The sequence below is a fragment of the Jaculus jaculus genome, chromosome 2 (assembly GCF_020740685.1).
Source record: "Jaculus jaculus isolate mJacJac1 chromosome 2, mJacJac1.mat.Y.cur, whole genome shotgun sequence".
In the NCBI taxonomy this organism is placed as follows: Eukaryota; Metazoa; Chordata; class Mammalia; order Rodentia; family Dipodidae; genus Jaculus; species Jaculus jaculus.
The window spans coordinates 104788062-104797732 of NC_059103.1; positions in this window are offsets into that span (position 1 = coordinate 104788062).

A 9671-nucleotide genomic window follows, 5' to 3' on the forward strand; every position below is an offset into this window, starting at 1 on the left:
AGAAAAGCACAGTGAGCAGCCTTTATTGAGTCTACATTGAGCAGCCTTTGCTTGCCAGCTCCTCAGAAAGGAAGACCCTCTCTATCCTAGAAAATGTGGTAGGATCTAGTGGGCCCATAGCTATTTAACAATATCTATCTCCAGCAGATCTTGGCCTTCATGAAATTCTCTCAAGTGGGGGAACTGGGAAAGAAAGAACTTTTCACTTGTTGCTTCTATGCCAGAGGCTGAGCCCTCTGGGAGGTTTCCAAGAATGTAGTGTATGTGCAAGTGGTTAAAAATGTGTCTTTAAACAAGTTCTGTGACTCTTCAGCCAGCTATTGATAATTTTGCAGTTGTGTGTTCATCAGCTGCTAGGCCATTTACTACCTCGAGTGACAGGGACTAAGCACGTTTTACAGGCACAAGGTAAATCCCAACCCTCACTTTCATTGTTTTGTTATCTGTTGAACTTGCCAAGTAGAAACAAAAAAAGAATCTATAAAGTCTTCCAATCCAAAACACAACTACCCTGTCAATGTCCCTTAGCTACTAAACTACTTTTTATGTTTTACCATAAAAATGTTAATACCACATTTCCTCAATAGAGCTTTGAACTTGAATCTAATCAGAGTGTGACCTTGCTCTTGTGACTTCCTCTTGGGACTTTCCAGAAGGACCACAGGGCATTGTGTGCAGAAATACTGACCTATTTCCTCTTTTCTCCTGTTGGTGACAAGGTTATGTTGAAATATGCCCTGTTTAACTTGTTTTTGGAAAACAGAACACATCTGTAACCTGCAGAGAACTCATTTTACTAGAATGCATTTTTAAAATATTTTATTTATTTACTTGAGAGAGAGAGAAAGGGAGAGAGGCCGAGAGTGAGTATGGGCATGCTAGGGCGCCCCCCACCCCTCCCACAGCAAACAAACTCCAGATACATGCACCACTCAGTGCATCTGACTCTACTTGGGTACTAGGGAATCAAACCTGGGCCATCAGGCTTTGCAACCAAGCACATTTAACCACTGAGCCATCTCTCCAGTTTAGAATGTATTTTTTGAAGGCCTACTGAAATTGCCCACAGGAATAAGTGAATCCCAAGATGAAATGATTTAGCACATACATGTGTGTAGCCCAGAGTAAATTAACCAAAATGAATGACACTTTCACAACTTCATGATAAATCTCAAATCCTAACATGCATTTTAAATCTATCTTCAATCACTAGGAATTATCTAGCGATATAAATATCTTTTTTGCTAATTGGGAATTTGACTTTTTCATCCTTGCTTCTAAAAAGATTTTAATGCATTTTGATTTTCTTCATCCTTCATAGAAATGAAAGCCTGTATTTGCTACCAACCCAAAGCTCCTATTACCTGTAGTATGCCGTGGACTGCAGGACGGTACTGATTCCTAAGCACAGTGACTAGAATTTCATGATGAGTATGTACACTGTTGATTTCTAAATAGATTGACTATAACTTCATGATAAGTATGTATATGTGCATGGAAGAACACATTAATAATAGTCTTTGTATTTAAAACTATCATGGTATATATTTTCCTATGTGGTGCTGAGGAGTTTCATTCTACAGTTTACAAGGTGTAGTTTTGCACCCCATTTTCTCAGGGTATGTTATTTTACCCAAATACTTGAAAGAAAAAAAAGGTGCCCTGTATTTTATCAGTACTGTTGAGGGGGGAAATTGTGTATGTTTGTTTGAGAAAATGGCTTATAAAAATTAAATCTATAAACCATGTTAGGCTTTTACATAATTTCTAAGAGATATATACATAGATAAAAATATTTTTCAAGAGAGTGCTTATACATTATTTAACTTTTGGGTCCTATGTTGACCTCACAGGTGCATAAAATCATGAATAAAGCATGGAACATTTGCTCAATGGTGCCTTGAACTTGAATCTAATCCAAATTGTACTCTGGTCCTCTGGAAAGAAACTTTGTCCATGTGTGACAAGTGTGAACACAAGGTCCAGGGCAGGCTTCTAAGAAATAGACGCCTGTGTATGCCCTTTGTGTCAGACAAGAACTAAGCATTCACAGCAGCACTACAAGCTGTTCACATTCAGTTTTACGTTGCAAGTGTATCTTATTAGATGTATTCCTATTCAGTTCATAATGGTGCAGAACAACACACACATCTAGTTTGATGTTTTTAAGTATCTGAATTATTTTTTACAAGTTAGCATTAGTGGCATAAAGTACTTTCCAGGACTTCCTGAATGATCTATCATGCTTGTATCCATTTTCTAGCAAGTGGTCCTTTCTTTTTATCCTTTCTTTGAAGATGTGTGCTTCTGTATTTACATATAAATTATATTCTTGTAAAGACAGTGGTGGATGAAGAGAATGTGAAGACTGTAGAAGTTACGTGTGACTAGAAGAGAGCATATCATGCAATACGTAAGGAAGGACATTGGATAATGCTGAATTATACTCTTGACTATGAATGAAGCTGGTGGTATATGGAAAGAATGTGAAATTTTATGCTTCAATCAACAGAAATCTTGGTGGAAAAGTTCCTACCTGAAGTGAGGTTAGATGTGATCCGATGATAAGAATACCATGAGATTAACTAAGGGGGCTTTGAATCTAACCCTACAGCTTTAATTTAATTTGCATTACATATGCAAACTACTGAGGCAGGATTCTGTGGGACTAGCCTGTTTACCTTTAACTGCCAGCATCTGTAAATGATTGTGCAATCTTATGTATTGGTTTTTTATTTTGAAAGTTTTGAAAAAAATGTTTTGTTGTTGTTTTTTTTTTCCAGTAAAAGTAACTGCAAAGAAAACATACGTGGTTTGTTTTTATTTTACCTTACAAAAGAAACTGAACATTTTCATTTTCTTCTGGCTTCTGGCTTAATTTGCTCATTTAACTAAAATATTTTATACATACTATGAATCCAGGCATTAGTCATATTCTGTTGCTATGGTAACAAATTTCTACAGAGTTAGTGGCTTAAGGTAACACAAATTTATGACCTTTTAGACCTGGAGGTCAAAAGTCTGGCATAGATTGTTCCCTGTACACAGAAATTTTCTTGACCAACCTGAATCTGGCTTAAGCATATCTCATTAAGTAACATTTTATGGGGCACCTGAGGGCAACATGGAAGCCCAAGAATGTAATTGTGGTTGTCCTTCTCAAAACCTACAAAGCAGAGGGCGCACACTCTGGGAACTACCACCCAGAGAGGCACAATGGTATAATATTCCTCAGATGAAACTCTAGTTAGTGGATATCTCCATGAACCTCAAGGTTGAAGCCCCAAGACAGTGGAACCCATGAACCAGAAAGAAAGGCATGCAGGATTCCTCACCCATGTCCAGGAGTTAAGAGATTCACAGTAAGAAAGAAAACTGAGGGAAGCTTCAGACTTCGTGTTTGCAAGAGTCACCTCTGGCTTCCACCTCTTTTTTTCTCATACTTCTCAGTGTTACTTCAGGGAAACACCATTTTTCTCTGTTTTGCAGCACGCTTACCCAATCCTAAATATTCCAAACTAGGAACTAGAGGTGTGGCCAGATTTTCCCAAAGATTATATAAATGAGGTGATGATCAGCAGATGGCCCATCATAAGGCACGTAACTGCATTAGCGAAGACTCAAGCCAGAACCAGCAGCATACCTATTACTAAGCAGCCCTGTACCATCTCTGGTATGTGGTAATCTTCACTGCATTTTGAGTTCATTTATCCTCCAGCCTTGGTTCTTTTGATAAAGCCCTGACCCTCCTTTGACTTGCTACTTCCTTTGCTCCCAAGCAAATACCTATTTGTTCAGATCATGAATATACAACTTAGGCAGGGCTGGGCATGGAAGATTTGTCTTTGCTTTACAGAGCAGCAGATGAAGGACCAGAGAGTTTTCTCTCTCTCTCTCTCTCTCTCTCTCTCTCTCTCTCTCTCTCTCTCTCTCATTTCTCACACACATGCTTCAAAAGTTGCTGCTACCTGTCAGCTGGGAGCTCAGCTGGACCGCAGAGCAAATGGTCTCAATCCTTCATGTGAGCTTCTTGTTGCCTGGACTTCCTCAAAACATGGTGGCTGCTCTGACAGTGAGTAGCCCAAGAAAGCAAGCAGATGCTGCCAACTGCTTATGGTCTGCCTCAGAAATGGATACAGCATCATTTTCATCATCTCTATCTGACAAGCAGCCACCGTACCAAGATGCAATAGACAGGAACATACCTCTAAATAGGAAATGTAAATGTTTTAAAACCATCATTCTCATTAAGAGGCATTTAAACGCAAACTTTCTAAGAAGTTCATGGATCAGTATAGATCCATTCAAACAATCTAGGAAAAATGTCTATAAAAGGGTTGCTGGTATGGTGTGCACGTGTGTGTGTGTGTGTGTGTGTGTGTGTGTGTGTGTGTGTGTGTACACTGCTGCTTGGAAGGCCAGAAATCAAGGGCAAAAATATAGGGGAAACCAGCTTTCCTGGGAAAGAACAGAAACCTACAACTGATATGGCAGGTGCCCTGATTTGTTAAGAGGCTGAGATTTCAGAAAGCCTTTAAACATGGTAGGAATGCCTGATACACTCATGATCCTGCCTTGTGCAAGTCTTACCAAAAGCATGGAGTCTGGCTAACAGCCACCATAAAGAGAACAATATTGGTGACCCAGCATGGAGCAGCTGTGCAGGGGGAGGGGTTACAAAGCAAAGAGCCAAGGTCTAAACAGGACCTAGAAAACCAGAGCATTGCAAGCAGCTATTTAGGAATAGGGGGGCAGGGCAGCGAACAAGGAAAACAAATGAAGCACTGTGCTGGTAAGGAGAATGATGAAAGCCTTTAGATAAGAATCTTTCCAACACAAAGTGGTGAGAAAATGAGTAAAAACTGTTCCATGAAGCTCTGGCCTATTTAACATATTCTATATTGAAGACAGTTTTCCCAGAATGCTTAGTTTCTTTCAGTACCACTGGATAGAGAGTACGGATGGGTTTACTTAAGTCAGAAATGATTGGGTTCAAAGCTCATGTCTACTCCTATCAAGTTATTAGATTCTCTAAGACTTCATTCTTTCTCTGTAAAAAATCATATCATAATACACTAGAATATAATATATATAGCCATACTGAAGTAGTGAAGTATAAAATCATTATGTGACATTATTATGAGAGATTCTTAAATCATGTATAGTACATATACCCTGTAGTTTGTATTCAAGAAATAGTAACTACTATGACCTACCTCTCTATTTTGCACTCCTGTCTTTGAAAGGTTTAAATCCACTGCCTCACTAATAGCTTTAAAACACTCAACCATTTACTGGGACTTCAATTTAAAAACATAATGCAAATACAATGAAGAAAGTCAGGAAAATATTTTAAAAGCTTAAAAGAAGGGGGAAATTTTTAATTACATAGAAAGACCCATGGTATAATAAGCTCTAGGAAACATTTTCAAGTATGTTTGATAATTTACATGCAATTTTTAAGTATATTTTTGGCTTTCTAATCTTAAAAAATTTGTTTTCCATATTCTTAGAGAAAGGATTTTTAGTGGCTATATCTTATATCTTTATGATGATTATGTTTTAGGTATTTTCTTTTTATAGTTTGGGTATGAAAATAATGGCAATGAATAATTTTTAGGCCAACTGTTTGCAGGCATTTTTTTATTTTTTCAATATATGAAATTATCTGATTAGCATTACTGAATAAAAGGCATAGACCTTCTTAAAACTTTTGACAGAGATTTTGAGTAATTTATTACTTTTCTCATTCTACTCACTATCCTCAACACATCTGTTCTCATTCCTTTAGCAATTCTATTCTAATGAAAAACTGTTCCATAAATAATCCAATTATAAATCTATATCTTAGCACTTCACTTGTTTAAATTATCCTGAAAGTGGAAGGATGAGAGTCCCCCTTGTTTTTTTTCTTTCAAAAATGCATGTTCCATTATAAAAGGTACAAACTTTTACTTTCACATTTGTTTTTCTCACCTATTCCAGTTTACAAACATCAGGAAAGATCAATGGTCTCATGATATTTTTAAAAATATTTTATTTTTTATTTATTTGAGAGAGAGAAAAAATATGTGCACACCAAAGTCTCTAGTCACTGCAAACAAACTCTAGGCACATGTGCCTCCTTGTGCATCTGACTTATGTGGGTACTAAGAAGTCAAATCTAGGTCCTTGGGCTTCACAGGCAAGCACCTTAACCATTAGGCCATATCTCCAACCCTGGTCTCATGATTTTAAGTGTTTGCCTTCCTCCCTGGGTCAAATTTTCTTGCAGCAGGGATGTCCAAGGTTTGTCCCCTATACCAACAGTATGGGCATCACATGGGAAAGATCACCTGTTTGAGGACAAATTCTTGCCAACTTCCATCCTGACCACAGATCTAGTGGGGCAAGGAGCAGCAATCATCTTTAAACAAGCCTCCATCAGGTTCTCCTGCAAGCCTTAGGCCATACTCTGGAAAGTGGGTCCCTGACCACTGGATTTGACCACTTTCTTGGAGGGCAGCTAGAAAGCTGACATTCTGGAGTAGGGAATTTGGTTTTCCCCATCTGTCATTGCAATAGTGCCTGGTGATACATATCCTGTTGTGGTGGTTTGAATTAGATGTCCCCCATCAATTTATGTGTTCTGAATGCAAGGTCCCTAGTTGGTAGCAATTTAGGAATTGGAGACTTGTTAGAGGTGTGTGCCTTGGTAGTAGTCTTATGGGTGTTATAACCAGCTTCCTTTTGCCAGTTTTTGGCACACTCTCCAGCTGCTGTGTATCCACCTGATGGTGTCAAGGAGCCTCTGATCATGACATCTTTTCCCCTGCCATCATAGAGTTTCTTCTTGAGTCTGTCAGCCAAAATAAACCCTTTCCTCCCACAGTCTGCTTTTGGTCAGGGGCTTTGTGTCAGCCACAAGAAGACAACTGCAACAGTGGAGTTGGTTCCAGAAGTGAGGTCCTTGCTGCTAGAACCTGACTGTGGCTTTTGACCATGTGGAACTGATTTGCAGGAGGACTGTGGAATAATTGGAAACCTTGGTCTAAAAAGCACCTTGAAGAGATGAAGACAGTGTTTCATGGATCAGTCTGAGTTGAAAGACCTAAATACAGTGAGAACTACGAACTGTGAGGTTTGGCTCATGAGAAGAAGGAAAAAAAAAAATTGATGGGGCTGGGCTAGAGGCAATTTGTGTGAGAGGCTTGTTGCGTTCTGTTTGCCTATGTCCTGAGAACTTGTGCAGGGTTGCACTGCATAAAAATTGACTGGTGTTAGCAGATGGATATGGCACAGAAAGAAATGAAAGCTTCAGGCTAAAGACAACAGCTCAATTCAGCTACAATTTTTTGAGAGATTACAAATATTGTGATTGAGCCAGCTGCTCTCCACTGAGACAGTAGGAAGAATGCTGCCTCTTTTAAAAGTAGGAGGTTTGAATGCTGAAGGAGTATCCTGCTCTTCAAAATCAGTTTTATTTCCCCCACCACAGATTAACAAATTTGGTTGTCTACCTGTTACTATAGAGTATAACAAATGCAGGACAGAAAGAATCATTGGATTTGCAATGTGGTTTTGGCTTTTGGAAATGGCCATGGTTAATGTGAGGCAGGGTTGCTGAAAGTCCCTGAGTGTAGACCAAACGGAGCAATGAGAATGAACTGTGGGTTATAGTAGAGACCTTAGGACTTTTGAAATGCCAGGACTGTGAGATGGCCAACAAGGAGAGCTGCTAGTTTGGGATGATTGTTCCTCAGGCTATGACAGCCCAGCTTTCAGGATGAAATCAAAAGTCCAGATTTTGCCATTGGTTAGAGATATTAGACTTGGAGCTATGGAAGTTGATTATTGTTTTAGATCTTGTGTTGGTTCAATCATTCCTTAGTATGCTCAATACCATATTTCATACTGAGAATGCTTATTCTATGTCATCATGGTTTTTGTGTCTTTATTTGTTTTACAACTAACAGTTAAAAGACCCTGGACTATGTAGATGTTTGAGTAATTTGGCAATTGATAAAAACTAATGAGATTTTTAGAGTTGGGCTAAATACACTGCATTTTACATCATGAATAGGTATGAGTTTATGGCAGCCAGGGCAGAATGTGGTGGGTTGAATTAGTTGTCCCCTATAAACTCAGGTATTCTGAATCCTAAGTCCCTGACTTGTGGAAATTTGGAAATTGGAGTATTGTTGGAGGTGTGTTGTTGGGCTTCCTCTTGCCAATGTTTGGCACATTCTCTGGCTGCTGTTGTCGGCTTGATGTTGACCAGGAGGTTATATCCATCCTCTGTTCATGCCATCCTTTTCCCTGCCATCGTGGATTTTCCCCTTCAATCTATAAGCCAAAATAAACCCTTTCCTCCCACAGGCTGCTTTGGTTTACTACTTCATGCCAGCAACAAGAAGGTAACTGCAACACCTGTTCAAAACCATTGCCTCAATGACTGTTTCCTAAAATGGACACAATAAATGCTAGCCTTGGGATTTTTGTGAGCATTTTTTAAAGGTGTTTAAAATTTTCTATTTTCCTCATTTTGTCAAAAATTAATCTAGCCTATTTTGTTGTATCTTTAGTTTTTGAGACATGTTTTCATGCAGCTCAAGCTGAATTGAATTTCTGATTCTACTGTCTCCTCCTGAGCACTGGGATTGTAGGTATATGCCACCATACCCGGTTTATGTGATACCAATGCTCAAACCCAGGGATTTGTGCTTGCTAGGCAAGCACCTTACCAAGGAACCACAATTCCAGCCCTATACTTTAAGTTTTGACCCTAGGTTACATGTGTTCTTTTTTATTTTATTTATTTATTTATTTATTTATTTATTTATTTGAGAGCGACAGACACAGAGAGAAAGACAGAGGGAGAGGGAGAGGGAGAGGGAGAGGGAGAGAATGGGCGCACCAGGGCTTCCAGCCCCTGCAAACGAACTCCAGACACGTGCGCCCCCTTGTGCATCTGGCTAACGTGGGACCTGGGGAACCGAGCCTTGAACCAGGGTCCTTAGGCTTCACAGGTAAGCGCTTAACCGCTAAGCCATCTCTCCAGCCCTACATGTGTTCTTTTGAGGGGAGCACTATATTGAAAGACAGAGTAAGTTTCTCAGTGGTGGGGCTTATGATGGAGATCTGTCCTCTTTAAAGGCGCCTGGGATCCTGAAAAGCAGATCATGTTAGGAAATCCCTGGAAGCCACAGGGGGTTGCTTCATACTCAGTGAACACAGACCACTTATTGCATGGAACATAGTGCAGGCTACATGCACGACCATAGCTCAATAAGCTCCCATTTTGCTTAGGAAGATATTTACATTAGAAAAATAAAATTGTAAAAACCACAAGTCAATGGCAAGAGACATAGAGAAGAGTAGCCTTGTTTTGGCATGGTTAAACAATCCCACCTGACATGTTAGAGGCATAGGTGCCAACTTCTAGTGCAGGAATTTTGATGGGAGCTGGGCTACAGAAGATCTATTTGGGCAGAAGACCAGGGGGACAGATGAGAGAAGAGGAAAAGACAGCCAAGTAAACATGCAGTCTGTGCGGGCGATTCAGCCTTGCTGGGGCAGAAGAGGGCGCTGCTCACACTCATGTTCATGCAGCTGGGGTTAAACCCAGAAACTCAGTAGCATTTCTGGTACACCGATTCTGTACATGTTGTAAAATAATGCTTCTTACCTGA